This window comes from Meleagris gallopavo, chromosome 2 (assembly GCF_905368555.1).
Source record: "Meleagris gallopavo chromosome 2, MGAL_WU_HG_1.1, whole genome shotgun sequence".
Classification (NCBI taxonomy): Eukaryota; Metazoa; Chordata; class Aves; order Galliformes; family Phasianidae; genus Meleagris; species Meleagris gallopavo.
Window position 1 is genome coordinate 25,363,018 of NC_139405.1, and position 18,976 is coordinate 25,381,993.

Genomic DNA, 18,976 nt, shown 5'->3' on the forward strand with positions numbered 1-18,976 from the left:
GAAAAAAATCATAATTCGAATGCAGCAATAAAGGGGAATTTTGGCTTAAATTGGTTTTTACATATTTGTACTACAATAGAGCAGAAATCTAACGAAAAAGTAAGCATCAGCATCTTGGGCAACACTGTTATGAAGCTGCGAATAATGACATGCTGGTATAATGAGGGCTGTTTTGACTGGAAAACAAGTTTGAATCCTCTTTTTTTTTTTTTTTTTTTTTTTTTTAGTATAGATTTAGTCTGACAACTAATATGAAGAAAACATGGATGACTTGTGCTACATTGTCTGTTACAGTGCTCTCTTGGATGTGACAAAAAACTATAATTAAGTCCCTCAATTGGCTTTGCTGTTGGATTAACACCAGTGCGTTAATCTGACTCACTAGACTGTGTGAAAGAAGGACAGTTAAACAAAATGTAGTCTCTCTGCAACACACACATTTTCCAATGAAGGAATCTCTGAAAGGAATGGTTGTCTTCAATTTTTATACAAAGATGGAGGATGCTCTGCTTGCACTCGTGGATTTTTGAGACCCTATTTATGAATATATAACATTAGTACATGCAGAGAAAAGATATGTGAAGCATGACTGTTCATAACCACAGATCCTTCAGATCCTGTGTAAAAATCTCCAGAGTGTTAAACTTCTCACAATCAATGGAAACACATTTTTCTTGTTATGAATTTCTATTTTCTGATAGAAGGTGATGTCATAAATCTGGAAAGTCATTCCACGATTCATTGATAGTCGTAGGACATTACAATACCTGTGGGAGTGACATGACTCTAGTGTAAAGATTACTAAGATGGTTGCTGTGGTACATGAGTATGCCTGATACAGAAGATTTTTTTTGCCAAGACCATACTAGATGGACAAAATGTTTTTTTGGGAGGCCTAAAGTCTTAAAGAGAGGCATAAACCCAGTCCAGATCACATGCCACACTCACTCAGGCATGCAGATCAGCAGATGTGATCGCTTTTGTGTTCTTTACTGGGACTTACCTCAAGAAGTGCCAGATTTGTTCTAAACTATGCAACAGTTGTGGGACCCCTGCAGGCATTGTTACATAATAACTTTAGTTTTCTTGGACAACTGTTGCTGAGTTTTGTTTTCAACCAGTTAAACAGCTGGACTGTTAGAAATTAGCACTTCCTTTGCACAAGTCCCTTTGTAACTGTAGATGCTTCACACTGTGGTTTAGATGCAGTGCTTAAATGCACGAAGTCTGAAAGAACAATCATGTTAGTATCAAGGCCAATAAAACAAAAGCTTTGCCATTAAAAAGAAATCCTTTGCTTCTGTCTAGGCCACTACAGATGTACTGTGTTCCAAGACTCTTTGTCTCTTAATGACAATATTGTCAACAAATCTTAATGTACAGCACCTTAAAATACTGCTGTAGACCTCTTGTGCTTTCCTTATAATAACTAATGTATAACGAGATGGTTTTGAAATGATTGTATGAAAACTCTAAAGTGAATATACAGGGGAACTCAAAGTGGCCGTTGAAATGTAATCTACATAGCCAAGAACACACTCCTACCTAACACAGTCTGTTGTTTTCCTTTATTTTATAAATTAACTTTCCCATAAGTTCCATGATGCTTGAAAGTTGCTATACTTCTGTCTTCAAAGTGGCTCTTCTTATGCTATAGGAAAAGGAAGACTGAGTCTGTCTTCATCATGGGCACAGGAACTGCTCTGTCTGGTAATAGTTTCCACTGTGGAGAACCCCTAATTCCCTTCATATTCTCCTGCACACCCAGCAGTACCTCACCTTCTCTTCCACAGAGCAGTGACCCATCTGCTGACTCCCTTGTTCTTCACACCATGTGTATCTTTGCCTGCACAATTTGATGTTGGGTAAATGTATCTGCTGCATTGCTGCATGCTGATGCTTTCTGCCAGCTCTGAAGGAAGATATCCATCCTCTTTGTCCTCTGCAAATAGCTCAGAGAAGTGTTTCTCCAGGATTCCTGCTCAATGCATAAAATCCTTCATGCTTGCACCAGGTACAGCACACCCACTGTGATTTTTGAGGGCACAGTGAATTCTGTGGCTGTTGAGACAGTGTCCCATATTTCCAATGGATTCTGCAGTCTGGTTGCTAAACTGCTTCCACAATCCTCTAAATGTCCCCTCCTATAATTTGTTCCACCTTAGGATATTGCAACAGTAACTAATACTAGGAAATAAGCACAACTTGACAGTCATACCAGGAATTAAACTGCAGACTTACAATGAGACTTTCTGCAATAAACTCCATGTTCAGTCATTTGAAGGCCTCCATTTACAAATTCACAAGAGGATGAGGAATATGTGTGCTGATGTGCAAAGTGAAGGTATAGATTACTAAGTCTCTCCTTGCTTTTTTTTCCTTTACAAAACAGACAGCAAAATTATTCATAACAGCCATTCAACTTTGACCATTGCAAGAGACTTGGCAGCTCTTTTTAGAGCTACTTACAGGCTGCATATGTAATCCAGGTGCAACAGCACACTTGTACTCAGGAACAAAGAATAGCTTTTGTCCTGCTTTCTAAAATGGCCTTACTTCATGCACAGTTGTACTGCGTGAGTGGAAGTCATCTTGTCATCAGTGTTTCATGCTTCCTGTGCCTTTGTATCAACCCATCCTTTAGTAGCTAGAAATTCATTTTGAATTATTTTAGAAATCATCAGGTAACTATGATGAGCTGTAGCAGTGAAAGCTGACCTGTTAGCTTGCCTCATTGCCTATTTTGTGTAGCCCTGTATTTAAGCTGAAAAGTCCAAGGGCTGGTGGGTCAGGAGCCTGCCTTGGGAGGCTCATTTCACTGCACTTTTGCCTTGGCTGCCCTTTCCACTGCCTGGATCAGAGGAGGATTTGATGGGTGACTGCAGAGGACTCCTTTAATCACAGTGGGTCCTTTGTATCTAGGCTAAAAATTTTACATTGAAAGAGATTTTGCATCATTCCTTGTACAAAGAACTCAATTGCCATAAAATGCAAGACAATGAGCTCTTCTCCATGCCATTTCCCTAGTACATAGGACAGACACCAGAGACAGAGCCATGCCAGAGACACAGGATTGAAATAGTGACTGAATAATCTGAACCCATTCAAATACAACCACTCTTTAAAGAGAAAAGATGCAGTAAGTTCCCATATTTTCCCAAATTCACCTGGCTTTAGGGCTTCACTAATGGATTCTGACACAAACTCTGACTCTCAACTGAAACAATTTTGTTTACTTTGCTTACTTTTTTTATATGAAGGAGCATTTGAGAATAACTATCAGCTATAACATCACTGATATTGGTTGATTCTCACCATTTCATCACACACTACTCACTTCTTGATGTTTTGTTGACTACATCCCATCTTGCAGGGACCCATTCTCTGAGGTACAACTTCTTACTGGATGGGAGAAGTCTGTACTGGGATAAATCTTCATCCTCCATTATTCTGCTCAAAAAAAGAAACATTTTAATTCATTTTGGCTCTCTTACCCCAAGCAGTGTGCACAGCAAAAGGACTGAAATACTGAGCAGCAATCTGTCCCCAGAAAAGCAGCACACAGTGGAATTAATTTAACACCATGCTCCTGGAACTCGGAGGAAGTAGTGTTAAGGAACATCCAGTGGTTTATCTATTCATCTGTTCTGGATGATTTCTAGTACATTTTCTTCGGGGGAAGAAAATAACTTTGCCCATGTCACAGTTTAAATGCCTCCCCTTCCGACCGCCTCAAAATCAATCAATCCATTGATCAAACCCTGGGTAGTTTGGGCTTTCTCTTCTTTTCTTCTCTTCTTTATTTATTTATTTAAGTATTTATGTATTTATTTATTTATTTATTTAAAGCCAGAATTCTGTATGCTTACCGAAGGTGCTGCAGATTCATCTTGCTTTTTGCTAAGCTTTCCCCCTCTTTTCCCTGACAAAAGAGCGCAGCTATTCTGGTTTAGTAGTACAGCTGTTGGTAAGTCAACCCTCTAGTGGCCAGATCCAGCATGGAGTGTGCAGTAAGGTAAACAAAGCAGGGTTTTTGTTTTGTTTTGTTTTGTTTGTTTGTCTGGCAATAATAATAATAATCATAAAGTCACATTCACGTTTAAATGCAGTGCTACCTAAATTAAGATAATGGGGGAAATACAGTATTGTTTAGTTTCCTAGTCATGAAAGTATTGTAAACATTAGGGCTGGATTGATGCACTTCTTGATGACTTGAAGTGGTTTTCATAAATGAAGTCCAAATATGTAATAGCTGCTCTCAATTTTCTATGAGAAGATTTATTCAAAAATAAATTTAGCTAAGGGGAAAAAAGAGACAGATTTGAAAGCTGAATTATTGCCAAGGACTGAAACATTGAAGCAGCCAGTCCCTTTTGAGACAGCTGCAACATTTCATGGTGTAAAGTCAGCGAATTTCCACAGGCCCTGCTGCCAGAGACCACAAAATGGTTTCAAACAACGGCTCACTTCATGATATATATATATTTTTTAAAAGTGTCCTTGTGCTGCTGAGTGGGCAGTGTGCGCTAAGTTAGCAGATTAATGAAAATGTTTCACTGGCACAAGATTTTGATTGCCCTAGTGCAAAATTGCTTGCAGATTGGAAAACAGCATGTTTCATTTCAAACTCATTCTCTTCCCATACATTAGCACTTGTCAATGTAGCCATTAAGAACAGTCAGTGCAGAAATTTAATTAGAAAACCATTTATTTTATTGAAAGAAAAATAAACCCAAGCTACCTCAAATGCATTAGGTGGGTTCAAAACATGTTCGGCTGATAACACCCAAGGGTAGAGAGGCTGCTGTAAGAATAATGTTCCTTTCATGTGTGGTGGGGACTCAATATTAGAAACAGCTGCCTATAAGTCATTCTTTATTTAAGTTCTATTATGAATTAAAGAACAACTGATTTAATGAAGGAACTTTTTATATCTGAAGTTACTCAGCTGCAGTATTCGTTCTGTCTTCCTTTAAGAAAGAGGTTAAATTTTAAATGCTAAGTAGGTGAACAGAATGATACTTTTTATTGAATACCTTTTTTTTGCTCATGTTAGCCTTTTGTTCTCCTAATGCTTGAAGAATGTAAGGTCTGCGGTATTAAAGGAAGTAACAAAAATGTGCTAAACACATCAAAAAGTAGAAAATCTGTCTCTTATTTATGCTGCAGAGTTCTATGCTCTGCATGTCTTATAGGCATTTGGAAAGGCCTGAGAATAAGGATCTCTAACTAAATGATAGATGTGGGTCAGGCAGCACTCTGATGTCATGGTACATATTGCCTCTGTCTCACTACTAATGAGCTGCCAATAACAGGTCTGTTTTACTGTTCTGCTTGAAGAAGAAAAAAAGGAGTTATAACCTTAGTGGTTTGGACTGATTTGTCAATTTAAAGTGCTTTTTTTCCTTCTGTCTGAGCTATCTACCCACAATTTCTTGCAGACATAACTTCATGTGGTCCACCCACCTAAAGAGCCCAGAACAGTGGATGTGTGCGTTTGTCAGACCTCGGGCTGGGTGGCAGGCAGAGAGACCATTGTTACCACAGGGAAAAGCACACTGAAGAAAGGTTTCCTGGTGACACTGTGTTCACTGTCAGGACAGGGGCTCTGTCAAACACAAAGCTTCTTTACACCACTGTTCTGTGCTTGAGCCACCAAAATGTTTGTGTACGTGTGAGAGGTGGAATTGGGCAGACAGTGCCTTTCACATGGGTTTGATCACCTCCTACCTTAAGCAAGGACAGAGACAGACACTATTAATAAATCTAGATATCTCATACAGCTGGAATACTCCACATAATATTGTCCCATGCTGGCCAAGATTATCAGGTCATGTTCAGCAGTACTGCCTTTCTTAAACATAATTAAAATTCAAGCAAATATCTTTATTATAGATCATTCCCCTTGAGCACCTCTTTCCAGTTCTTCCGAGTTTACCATAGATGGAGATATCAGAGGAATTGCCTCCTCACCTAACCTGGTAGCACTGCAAGTCATTTGGATAAAGTAGCACAGCTGGAACACTGCTGAGATCGCTTTCATGGGTGAAACCAACTTCCAATGCCTTTGGTGTTCGAATGCCAAATAAAGGTAGCATATCAGCTCCTCTCCCTCTGAGCCTATTCTGTGTTTAGGAAAGCTCTGCAACAAAGCAGACACTGTGCTCATTCACATATGCGGTCAGGCACAAATTGCAAAACAGATAACAACACAGAACAGCACAATCCAAGAGGGCCATTTCATGCTTGAATTAGGGTATTCTTGTCCTTGGGTTTTACATTAGTTAATCAGATAGGTTTTTTTTCTCTACTTCACTAAGAGAATTGGCATACAAAATAGTCTCAAAACCCAAGAAATCTTAGAATTGAGTTTCTGTCCTGTTATCATAAATGCACATAAATACATACATGAGTATGAGGAAAAAAAACCCAAACGCACAAAAAGTGAGAAAAAAAACATAGTCCAGTTTTTGAATTGAAGTTTAGTTGCAAGGGAGCCAAAAGGGGGGAAAAAATCTGTTAAAATAAGGAGTGGAATGAGGCTTGAGGGAAAGCTAGTGCCAGGCTACTGAGGGATCTTCCCTGGAGGCTCAGAAATGCACCATGTGTTGGAGCCACTCTAGAGCATTGCCTCTCACTCCATAAAACCGCCTGCCTGCACCGTCCTCTACCTCCTCCTTCCTTCAGGTCCCAATCCAAGGGGAGGCCAGTGGGCTCAGCTCCCCAGTTTGATAATTCCTGAGTACATCTTGCATGAAAATTGCCTTGGGTTTTATTTACTTCAATATAAAAAGTTCTCCTGAGCTGTTTAAATATTAACTTGAAAAGGAGGCAGTAGCACAGAATGCCACAAAGGAGAGTTGTGAAACACGAACAGACAGAAGCAGCATCAAACAAATGCCTCTTCCTAGAAGTGTCATCACCTATGGAGATTTCATCCTTGTGGACTATTTGAGGTTTTCTATCTAACAAAATGGTCTTCTGGAAGTGTGACATGAAAGACAGCTGCAGTATAATTGTATCAACACAAAATCACTCCCTTGGAATGGGGCAATTCAGGTAATTCCCCTACTTCCTAGCAGCTCTCCATTATAATTTTTCAGAACCATTCCGAGTAAAAGTCTATCTAGAGAAATCTTTTCTTAGTCTGTAACTAAAAGTACAAAAGCTTTCCTTCCTTCCTTCCTTCCTTCCTTCCTTCCTTCCTCCCTCCCTGCCTCCCTCCCTACTTCCCCCCCCTCTCTTGTTTCTTTCTTTCTTTCTTTCTTTTCTTTCTTTCTTTCTTTCTTTCTTTCTTTCTTTCTTTCTTTCTTTCTTTCTTTCTTTCTTTCTTTCTTTCTTTCTTTCTTTCTTTCTTTCTTTCTTTCTTTCTTTCTTTCTTTCTTTCTTTCTTTCTTTCTTTCTTTCTTTCTTTCTTTCTTTCTTTCTTTCTTTCCTTCTTTCCTTCTTTCCTTCTTTCCTTCTTTCCTTCCCTTACAAATATTTATTTGCTAACATTCCAAGGCACAGAACTCTGCCTGTTTTAGATGCAAGTTTTCCATTACAAGTATCTGAACTTCTCACAGACTGGTGGTGCACTTCTGAGGTAGTGAAATCTCATTCCCATTTTAGAGATACAGAAAGAAAGAAGGTAAAATGAGATCCTATGATTTTCCCAGATCTGGAAGCCTATAGAAAAGTCAGAAGCTGCACTAGGCTCCCATGACTATCTTTTATCTCTGTCAGCACAAGAGGGATTTGGAATAGGAGTTATCCCAGATTTACAAGAGGAACAGCCGTTGTTATCCTAAATTTGGATACTCCCTGTGGTACTATAGTTCCTGAGTTCAATCCTTATTCAAGACATACAACAGAAAGCTAAGCCCCTTATTGGGAATCATTACAGCAACTCGAAGCACACTAAAATAGACCACTGATGTACCCTGTTCTACAACTCCATTTGCCCTTACCCTATGCCCTTTTTTAATGCTACTTTAAATGCAAAAGGAAGGTGCAAAAGGTGCACTGAACTGCAGTGAAGTAACTGCACACTTGGTTTCAACTCTTATGTGGTTGATGAGAAAGGCTGGGGATGCTATCTCCGCACTGCTTATCTTAATAGTCTGATGAAACAAACAGTACATAAGTCTACCACGTCTCACAAACAGTTAAGACTGGAGAAGTGTCCCTCAGACAGAAGAGGAAAGAGCTGCCCATTATGTGGGCACACACTTCAGCACACCACCTTCTGCAGTGTGTGCAATGTTGTGTCTGTAAAACATTTCATCCAGCTGGGAAAAAAGTCGAGACAGAGTGAGTGTAAACATATTCCCATAACACATGAAGCAGGGACAAGTGGACAAGTACTTGACTACATGAGTTTCACAGCTCACTGGGTGTCATTCCAAAAAGCATCTGTCACTGCCGCTGGCAACGATTTTTGAAAACAACTGTATTTTGCATCTCAGAGTTTAACAGGATCACACAGCCGCCAACAAACTATCAAAGCCTAAAGACCTAGTAAATGTGTGCTTTACCTCTCCAGATCTTTTCCTTGGTTATATTATCGGTGACAGGAATGACAAAGTTGTTAGGACGGTGTTAGATGGGAAAGTCACACGTGGATCTGACTTGTCAAATCAGCACTTTCTGGCTGAACTTTTGCACAATTCACTTAAGAGCAATTTTTTTTTTTTTTTTCCCTGTTAAATGTGTTCTCTCTGACATTTGTAAACTTTTACCCATTTCCAGAAGAGCAAGTTCAAGTTTAGAAAATCTATGGTGACTCACAAGAAACACAGAAACCTCTTACCACTTCCATGCTGAGCTATAGGTATAGAAGAGGTGTATATAAGGACTAAAAATGTAGGGGGGTAAAGATGGCCTCCTCAGATCACTGGCAATTTGGCTGTAGTAGAAGCAGTATTCACTATTATCTATAAATTACATTTAGATGTGAGAAATTATTGCACTAGTGGTTGTATTAATGCATAGAAAGATAGAACCCCATATCCTAGAAAATGTAAGGTTTAAAAAAACAAGAGAGGGGAAAAGAACAAAGTAACAGAGAGGTAAATCAACTGTCTTGAGCTCCATGAAGAGTCAGAAACAAAATCTAGATTTCTCTTTTCCATAATTTATTCTTCTAAAATATATTATTCTTCCATAAATACCCATTCAAAGGATGTAACTGAACTGTGAGAGGAGCTGTCCCTTAGCCAGAGACAAGGTGAAAAGACAGAATTTAACCATGCACAAAACTACTGTAGGCTATTATGAAAAGTTAAAATAATAATAATCGCAATTTGTACAGTAATTTGAATAGCATCTAAGCCTGTCCGTACATGTGTGCCTACAGGTGGTGTGGGGAAATAGTCAAGGCTGGAGTTACTGTTCTCTGTCAAAAGGATTGCATCAGTTCAAAAAAAGAGAACTAGGACAAATGTGCACGAAAGATGTTGCTGATAAAAACATATTAGCAAGGAGTGTAAAGTAATGTAATATCATCTTGGCCACACTGTAAAAGGCCTCCTGGCTTCACACCAGAACTAATCGCATCACTCCAAGATGAAATTTTAGTATGCCAGCACAAAGAAAACTTTTAATGCTGTGCTCATGCTAATGCTAACACTTTGACAAATGCAATAGATGCATATTCCTGTACAGGTAAAGCATTCGCGATGATTCCTGAGAGAGAAGCTATAGTAAAAGGTGGTCCTACCCTCATTGTTTTTTGCAGAAATATAGGGAGCATTGTTGTTGCTATCATCTGTCCTGTCTAATAACCTACAAATCTACCAGAAAAGGACAGGGGTGAATGTAACAAGCTCTCAGCGTAGGTTCATCTCACACAGATGGGGAAATCCAGACAAGATATCCTATGCTTCTAACAACTTGTGAATACCATTCAGCACTTAAATACAGCACCTAAGACTTTGAGGAAGCAGCATGGCATGTTGGATTGATTCTTACTTGCATTTCCTTGCTGCAAGCAGAGCTGCTTGGTGACAAGACAAGGCTGGGTCACAGCTTGCAAGGGCTGCAAGCTGCATGTTCAAGTACACACATTTTTGTCTAGGAGACTTATTTAGGTTGCTAATGTTTTTTTTCTTACCCACAGCGTCTTCTATTTTGATTTTGGGCCCAGATGAGAAGTCAAACTTGCTATTAGAGTGTATCTCCACAAGTACCATTGGATTAACATTGGTTTTTACTCTACAAATAGGAAAAATATAAAACCTGAATCATCTTTCCACCACATGAGTCAGAAACACATCCCTTTAAATACAGAACAAAGAATATATCTGGCTTTGTTCAACACTCCTCTTTCTGGGCTATGAGACATTGTAGTCCATTTAAAATATGTGGATGTTAAAAATGAAAAAAAGATTGAAAAAGATTAAATCATCTATTGGAAATCACAAAGTTTTTTGTTTTTTGTTTTTTTTCCTAGCAGCTGTATAGCAAGTTAACACTTCAGTTTTTCTAAGAATCTGTCTACATTTATTAGTGGTCTTAGACTAAACTGCTGCAGAAAAACTATGTTAAAAAAGAACAATTTGCAGAAAGGAAAGTAATGTTTGAAGTAATTACCTAATGATGCTTTTTTTCTACTTCTGTGCTATGATATGGAGCTTAGATTATATACATGCTTTAGGTGGGGTAGTAAATTATCATTCTCTCTATGGATTTACAAGATCAATCTTGGTAATTTGTTAGTTACAGTGTATGTAATATGATATTATTGCTCATATTACACAAGAGGATTACATGGCTTACTAAATAAAGCAGTGGTCTTTACGTTAGGGACCATACTTCCTTCCAGACTGATGCCTAGACAAGTAAAATTAGGCTGGTGATCTCAGCTTTAGGACCATCTCTGGTGACTATGGACTCAGAGTCCCAAATGACTAAACACAGCATAGCCAATCACTCATCTCCATATGCTCACCCCTAACACCTGGATTCCAGATTCTTTAACGTTCTTTATTCATCAGCTATTGAAACACACCGATGCTTTTCAGTGCAAGATTTATCAAGTCCCATATTTGTACCTATACTCTAGTGGTCTGTGAAAATATATTCAGATTGTACAAAGGCACATTCAACTAGCATGCTGAACAGGCTTCATATTTTGCAGTTTGGAAATCTGTCCATATTTCCCATGTGACTTTACAGGGGGAGAAGATATCACTGTTACTGTGTTGGATGGTTAATATAAATCAGAGAGAATATAAAGAAGAAAAAGCTATTAAAATTTACAGCTTTGTTGCAGTTTAAGTTTGCTCTTTACAGTACTTCTGTTGTTGAAAGTCCTCTCTTTAATATTCTGTTGATCATCCTATAAACCTTTTTGTGTAATTTTCTTCTCACAGATTAAATCCTTTTCATCTGTCCATAAAGTTTACCCTTTTTATCATTTGTAATTGTCTATGCATAGATATCTTACCTCTCTCCACAATTAGTTTCAACACAGCTCTGTGATCTCTGTCTTGCATTTCGATATATTTCAGGTGAAGTGGGTCCTACAGTTGTGCACAATATCCCAGATGTAACTGATTAAAGTAGAATGATATTTTAGCTACTGAGGATCGGATTATTAATGTTTGTGTTCCTTTCATTGTTTTTCCCATTCTAAGACATTCAAATAAATTTTGCCAGTCTCTGTTTATCCACAGAAGGGTAAAGCTCAGCACTGCTCTGTCAGTCAGATATGAGAGATCACTATCTGCGATTGGAGGACTTCTATTTAAGTGAACTCAGCCATATTTGACACAGGTAACTTTTGATAACTCTCAAGCATACTCCATTCTTTTGCACTGTAAAATCAGTGAAGAAATGAAAAAGTCAGATGTTCAAAACGCTTATGTACTCCAAAATGTATAGGGCATATTTAGAATAAGCATTAGCTATAAGGACAATCTAAATACCATACCCATCACCCATTTCTACAACAAGCCTTCTAAAATGGCTCCCAGCAGTAAGCTGCTGGTGGCCAGGCCTGGCAAGGTAGGTAAGAACTCCATCCACCAATACAAAAACCTCCCTCTTTTAATAGTTACACGTACCTCAGGCTGGTTGCTGAAACCCTGGGACCCTAAAACCCAGCAACTGGAATTTTTGAACTAATTACATACATTCATTTGATAAAAGTCCATTCATTTTTCTGCAGGTTCACACTTATTTCTGAAGAGTCTCATTACACGCATAACTAACAATGGGCTCTCAATCCCTTAAGGCCTCTCTACTGAGAAGGGTAACTGGGTGCCATTTATGCGGTTGATGCTTTTCCAAGGAGGCAGTTGAACTATGAGGAGCAGAGCCATGGCTGCCTATTCATTTTAAGCAGACAACTGTCAGTAAGTTACTAACTTCTGGTTACTGCTGACCAAGACTACTTACACAAATAACCCGTAGGTGAAAGTATCTGCATCCCATTACCAAGCTCTGAAAGCTGCTAAATTGCTCCACCACAAATACTGCAGCTGCCATCCAATGCGGCACAGACAGCTCTAATGAGCAGTTTCAGAAGCTCTGGTTTGGCTTTGCTTTTTGCAAGGACACAGGCATGCTAATATGTGAAGAATGGATAACACGAGGGACATTTTCTGCAATTTTTGTTGCTGTTAAAATAGAACAAAGACTTGCTGTTGTTCAGATCAGTAGAAGCAACACCAACACATTGGGAAGAGATACGTGTGGCTGGGTTGCATCTCGAGAGTCGTGCTAGTTCATGGTGGCTGTGCCATCAAAATCTGCCTCTATATTAGCCAGCACATGAGGAGCAGAGGCCTGAATCCAGATGGGAGCTGAGGAGCAATTGGAGATCCCAAAATGTACAGTGTGACTCTAAGTCAAAAGAGATATTGTGATGCCAGTGTACCCTATGTCCCCTTTGCCTCCCCACCTGGGGATCTTCTACAGCAACAAGCAGCATGGTTGCAGGGCCAGCAGCTGTGGCTGTGGGTGGCTGCTCTGATATAATCTCAGCCATAGGCACTAGCTGGGCCATGCTGAGTACCATGGTTCCTGCCAAGCAGTGGTAAGGTCAGAAGCAGTAGAGCTAAACCCCTCTTGGATGTTAGCAAGACTCTTGGTGATCCCCAGACAAAACAATTTTAGGGGCAAGATGTGCGTGGATAGAAACTCACTTTCCAAATCTGGAGAATAGGTAACAGAAGTAAGTGCTCAACATATAATGCAGATGGAGCTTTCTCCCAGAGTAGATCCCATGTACTTGAAGTGCATATAACAAACAGAGGAAGAGCAAGACCACTCTCCCAAAATCAGCACTATAAAAGGATTATTGCTTTACACAGAAGATGCATGGCAGTGAGAGCAATGGAGCTCTGTTTTTCAGATTTTTATAAGTAATGGGCATATATAATTACTGGGCTGAAGCTCATAACGTAACCTATATATATATTGTCAGTACAGTTGTGTCCATTCCCAGATTTTTAACTCAAGTTCAGTCTTTTCCCTCTGTTCACAGGTACAAATGCCTCCGGCTTTCTGGAAGTGACTAGAGCAGAACTGACTTGCTAGTTTTTACCCTCAGAAACTGCTGGTAGCCTACAGGTAGAAATCAAAAACGTGTCAGTTGAGATTTGGGTAAAATACGACTTGCACAGCATTAAGGCAGTTTAAATGCTCAGATCTGCAAATTAGCCTGCTCTTTGTACTTTTCTTGCTTTACCAAAAAATTGAAGTGAAACTTGCCAGTCTGGGTTATTTCACCATCAGTCATAAATGAGGCTTTGGGCACATACCTTCCAGATTATTTGGGACTGTTACAAAATTTTTTGCAGAGAAAGAGGCAGCTACTGATCATTTAGAAAGTGTAATAACAAGCAGTGTTAAGAGATGGAGTTCAAATTTGCAGATAAACACAAAAATGTATTTTTTTTCTTTTTCTGTGGAGTTTTTGTGATTAATATTTTAGGAGAGAAGTATATTTCATAATATTTAAGTATTATCTTGATTATTAATTGTTGAGGGAAGCTTACTATGAAATTATCCACACATTTTTTTTTTTTAAATATAATTTTTCAGTGAATACTTTTGTAAAGGCTTGGCTTAACTTTCCCAGAAATTGTAGATTCTAATTTGTGCAGCATCAAACTCAATTCATAATATCATAGAATCACAGAATCATAGAATCACAAGGTTGGAAAGGACCTACAAGATCATCTAGTCCAACCATCCTCCTATCACCATTACTACTACAAGCACTAAACCATATCTTGTAGCTCCTCATTCAGACACCTTTCAAACACTGCCAGGGATGGCGACTGACTCCACCTCCTCCCTGGGCAGGCATTTCAATGCCTGACCACTCTCCAACAGAAAAACCTTTTCTTATGCCTAATCAAAATCTCTCCTGGTGCAACTTGTGGCCATTTCCTCAGGTCCTGTTTATGTGGAACCAACAGAGAACTTTTGTAATTGTATATATTTTTGTTTGTACAGTACTGCTGGCAGAAAAAGACAGAGAATATTTCCCTCATGTCAAAGTCTCCAGTAGCATACATCCAATAGAAAAAGCATGAAATACAGTGAGCTTTTAATGAGGTGTTTTATCTTGTCTTCCCTTCAATTGCTTTCCTGAGAGGAAATGGGTTTCCTCTAGGTCCCATTCTGCCTGAAGCATATGTTGGACAGCATATGTCAATGTGGCACTGCACATGAGGAGCAATGAGTTCATATCTGCCATATGTGCTTGAAGGAAGGCCTGTGCCCTGGCATAGGCAGAACTAGGAAGTTTGCCTTCAGTTTTAAGGCTAAATGTAACCTCCAGAATGCATGATGATGGCCAGTGCTCACCCATCCACTAAGGAAAGGCAGCCAAGCCCTAAATGTCTTCAAAGCCTCTTGAGAGTCACAAGACTTTTTTTTTTTTTTTTTTTTTTGATGCTACAGAAGAATATAATGTAATGATATCATAATATATAAATGCTACAATGGATGAATAACAAAAAGTAAAAAGTAGTTTGTACTGAACCAGTTTAACCAGTTGGAAGAACTTTACAAGGACCATGTAGCTTTAGCCTCATCTCAAAAATAACTGCCCAGTTTTTGGAGTTATTTTGAGAGGCATCTCAATCAAACACACTTGAATAGGTGGAGGCTTCCACTATAAAGTCTATCCTCATTTACATTAATAACCAGTTGGCTTCCATAGTGGAAAAAAATGAAGGCAGCAAAACATATCACTTAAAAACACACTTGATTATCTGAGACAGATTTTTATGCCTGCAGATTATTACTGATTCACTTGTAAGATATCTATCTTTACTAGCAACATGTTTTATGGTTTCATTAAGAATGTCACGTATTCTTTTCCTACTTAACTGCAAATAATTCAAACAAAATGTTGGAAGTTTTCCACTACTGCTTGTTAGAAAAAAATGTTATCTATCCAAAACAGTTATTTTAGGAAAAATCCTGAATGTTTCAGATCCAGTTTCCACATTCAAGCAAAGCCCAATGCAGTATGAAAATACACTTCCATAATACACAGGGACCTTGCTGTGACAAGTTTTTGTACAATAGTCCCCACTTTTTTCGTCAAGGCTCCTTGGAAAAGTCTTGGCAACCAAGCAAGTTCAGTGCCATCTGGCTGGAGAACCTACCCCCAGAGGTAATTCTTATGCCTACAGAGCAGCAGAGGACTTAAATTCCAATCCAAATATTATCCCTTTCAGGCAAGGAATTTTAACTTTTTTGACTATCATAAATAAATAAAATACCATAAAAAGCAAATACTTTTGTGAAAGAAATTCCCCATCGTCAGAATTAGAGCAGTGTAAATGACTGGATTTTTTTTTTTTGTTTGTTTGTTACAGAAGTAAATGAAAATATTAGGAGCCATAAAAATAATAATGACTTTTCAATCCAGCAAACTATTTATTTATCGTGTTTATTTCTGGAAAATAAAACCAAAGAATGTCAACATTTCCTGTTCATTGAAAACCTTGTGTTTTGACCTGCTATCTCCATAACAATTTCCATCAGTCTATGCCATGTTTAATAATGTTATCAGAGCTTAGGAGGGTTGATCACAGAGCATGGATAATTAAAAAGCTATTGCTGAAGACACCTTTTGGGTGAAATCTGGTATTCCTGAGATGTGCCCACTGTGGTTATTTTCAAGGTTACCGATTGAGAAAGAACTTCTCAAGTCATGCCATTCATAAAAAATAAAAATCAACTCTAAATGAATCCAAGACAAATGTTTTTATATGCAGGCTCAGATCTAGATTTTGAAATTACACAAGGCTGTTAAGTTCAATTAGTATTTACTTCATCACAAACCCCATTTTTGAGCAAGAGTCCATTTTATAAGCCTCCCAACATTCCATGACATGTCCCTCAAATTATACATTTAGATTATGAGAACAAAAGCTCTGACCTTGTAGCTTGGACTAGAATATCTACATGGAATAGTTCGAGTGTAATGAAAGAATGCAAATTCCAAACCTTAAGGTCAGATCTCATAAAGAGATCACTCAGTACTTACAGAAGACATCATAAAAGTGCACAAGGCATCTGAATTGTTTTGCTGCCTGGTCCTCAAATGAGGCAGGGGTGGCTGGTTATTTGTGTTTTAGAAGTTAATCAAACTTTTGTGTCAGTAACTCTGAAGTGTTACCTGGTGTGCCAGGAATGAATTGTTTTCTTTTGTGAGAAGGCTGCCAAGATTCTACATTACCATCATTTGCCTTTCATAACCACTCACTATTATCAGCTTCTCAGTTTCATCTCTTGGATCAGCAGCAGTTTCTTAAAAGTATTTATTTTCTTTGCTAGCCCAGCAAAAAGCTGTCACACCACATTACATTACAGCAGCAAATGGGCCTTCTGGAGCAATCTGACAGCTCTGGCATCCCCAGCCTTCCACTCCATTGTGAAGGCATAGATGGGAGTGTACAGCTAGCGCACCTAGAGGAGGGTAAGGAAGATGGGATGCAGCTTTCCATGACATACGTAGGCTTCATCTTCCCTCTCTGGCAAACCACTGCTGTCAGGGATTGTGCCCATCCTTCAGTGATCACAAAGATGCTGCCTAGGACAATAATTTCTCACTGAACTGTACTAGGCTGCATCAAACCAATGCAGGTATACAACATTTTCCCCAAGGAAAGATGACATCATTACCTTATAAAAAAAAGTGAAATCCTTCCCCTTCCTCATTAAGCTACAAAAAGGACAAGAGAAGACCAAAGGGATCCCGCAAACTGTACCAGACTGCGGAAGCCTTTCCTGTCCCAGCTGCCATGTCATTAGAGAGACCTAGACTTAGCTTGGGAAGAGCAGACTGTGAAACCTGAGTTATGTCTGCCGAAGCCTGGGGCAGCCTCTGCAGGGTAGACTGTGCTGCCTGGGTGGCTATTGTAGCTGAAGTTGCAGACCAGGTACCTATGTTGGCATGCTCATCTCTGCCACGTGGATATCATCTGCTGCTGCCAGAAGGTGCTCTTTTCTACCACCTTTATGCTGCTCACGCTTGGGACACAGGCTTGAATTAAAAATCCCCGTCATCAGGGATCTCACCGATCAGCAACAGAGAGGACAAATGATTAATTTTACACTTCTACATGGTTGTTCTGCTAGATAAATTTCTAAGTGAAAATAAAGTATTGAGGAGGGCACTGCATGTCATACCAAGAATATTTCTATAACTGATGAGAAAAGCCATGAGGTTGAGTGCCTTCACCACCCTCCCTCTTTCTAAAGGGTGAGCTTAGTGCTACATGCAAAAGGTGTCCCAAGGTCCCCATCCTTAATGCTCCCAACAGAAGACCTGTGCAGGCATAGAGATACTTTTTACACTTTCAATAGCTTCCACACACAACACTTCAAAGAAGGTCGGAAGTCCTTTGTCTCACCGCTTCAGACTGAAGTCTGTCCCCACTGTGTGCTCTCCGTGTAGAATCAATTAGTAATAGCCAAAGTCTCTAGTGTAGAGATGGATTTTCTTCCTCTTCTAAAATACCATCAAGGTATTCTCATCAAAGGATTATACCTATGACAAAAAAGCAGTGTAATTTAAGATAAGCAGAGAGGGGAAATGGGAAAACTCCCCCATCTGAGCCTAAAGCAGGGACTGTTATATCTGGAAACACCACTCTATAATCTCCAAAACTATTTCTCACCTCTGCCTCAAAAAAAAAAAAAAAAAAAAAAAAAAAGGAAAGCCCCTTTTGAAACAGCCTTTCCAGGGCATACATACGTGTGTAAGAGGGAGAAAATATGTTGCTTATGTCAGTCACATGCCCTTTATGATTGGTAATTTCCATACCTCTATTTTAGATACAGTTTTTGTAGTTGTTCTGTATAGAAAGACAAAAGACAGTACATAAGGAATTAAGGTTTTCAAGATCTGTTTAGACACATTCTAGACTCTGTTTTAAGTTACTATAAATTAGAAGTCAATGGATTTGTGCAATTTACAGCAGTAAATTTCTGAGCCACAGAGTCTAAAACAGGAAACAGGTTTATAAGATAAATGGCCACAAATTCCATATTACTTGCCATATTTTTTTAAGAATATGTATTCTTTTGGCAGCATGCAACAGTTATTATGGGTGCCCACATTTCTGTCATGAATATTTTAGTAAAGTAACCTTTTTAAAACTATGGTATTATTTGTGGATGACCATGGATTAGTTGATGTGTGTCCACTCCTTAAATTAGTCTGCCTGATGGCAATATGCCTTTTTCCTTTTATTTTTTTCCCTTTTGCAATCACATATTCTATTCACTAAACTAGACTATGAGGGCTGGGGAAAAGGTACTTTCTGTGCTTTCCTAACAGAGAATGGATTCCAGAAGCATTCTAGAACTATTCAGGAAGAGAGCTTAGAAAAACCTTCCCCATCATAGTAATTCATGTAGGCTTAAGGCTACCACTCAGACAAAGAGAGAAAGCAAATAAAAACAATTTTCCTGATTGTTTACTCTTTCTGTGTGAACTTTTTCACTAAAATTGTGTCTC

General features: G+C 38.9%; 1 protein-coding gene across 11 annotated transcripts in view; it reads right to left on the reverse strand.

Annotated features, from left to right (window-relative positions):
* LOC116216308 (uncharacterized) overlaps positions 1 to 18,976 on the reverse strand; it is a 108,640-nt gene that overhangs the window by 68,510 nt on the left and 21,154 nt on the right. For 10 of the 11 annotated variants that reach the window (XR_014882018.1, XR_014882014.1, XR_014882020.1 and 7 more), the window contains exons 2-3: positions 17,868 to 18,004; positions 3,338 to 3,450 (exon numbers count right to left, since the gene is read on the reverse strand). The gene's annotated coding sequence lies outside the window, so the exon portion shown is untranslated. The remainder of the gene's footprint in view (positions 1 to 3,337; positions 3,451 to 17,867; positions 18,005 to 18,976) is intronic. The other variant, XR_014882013.1, reaches the window with a different exon arrangement.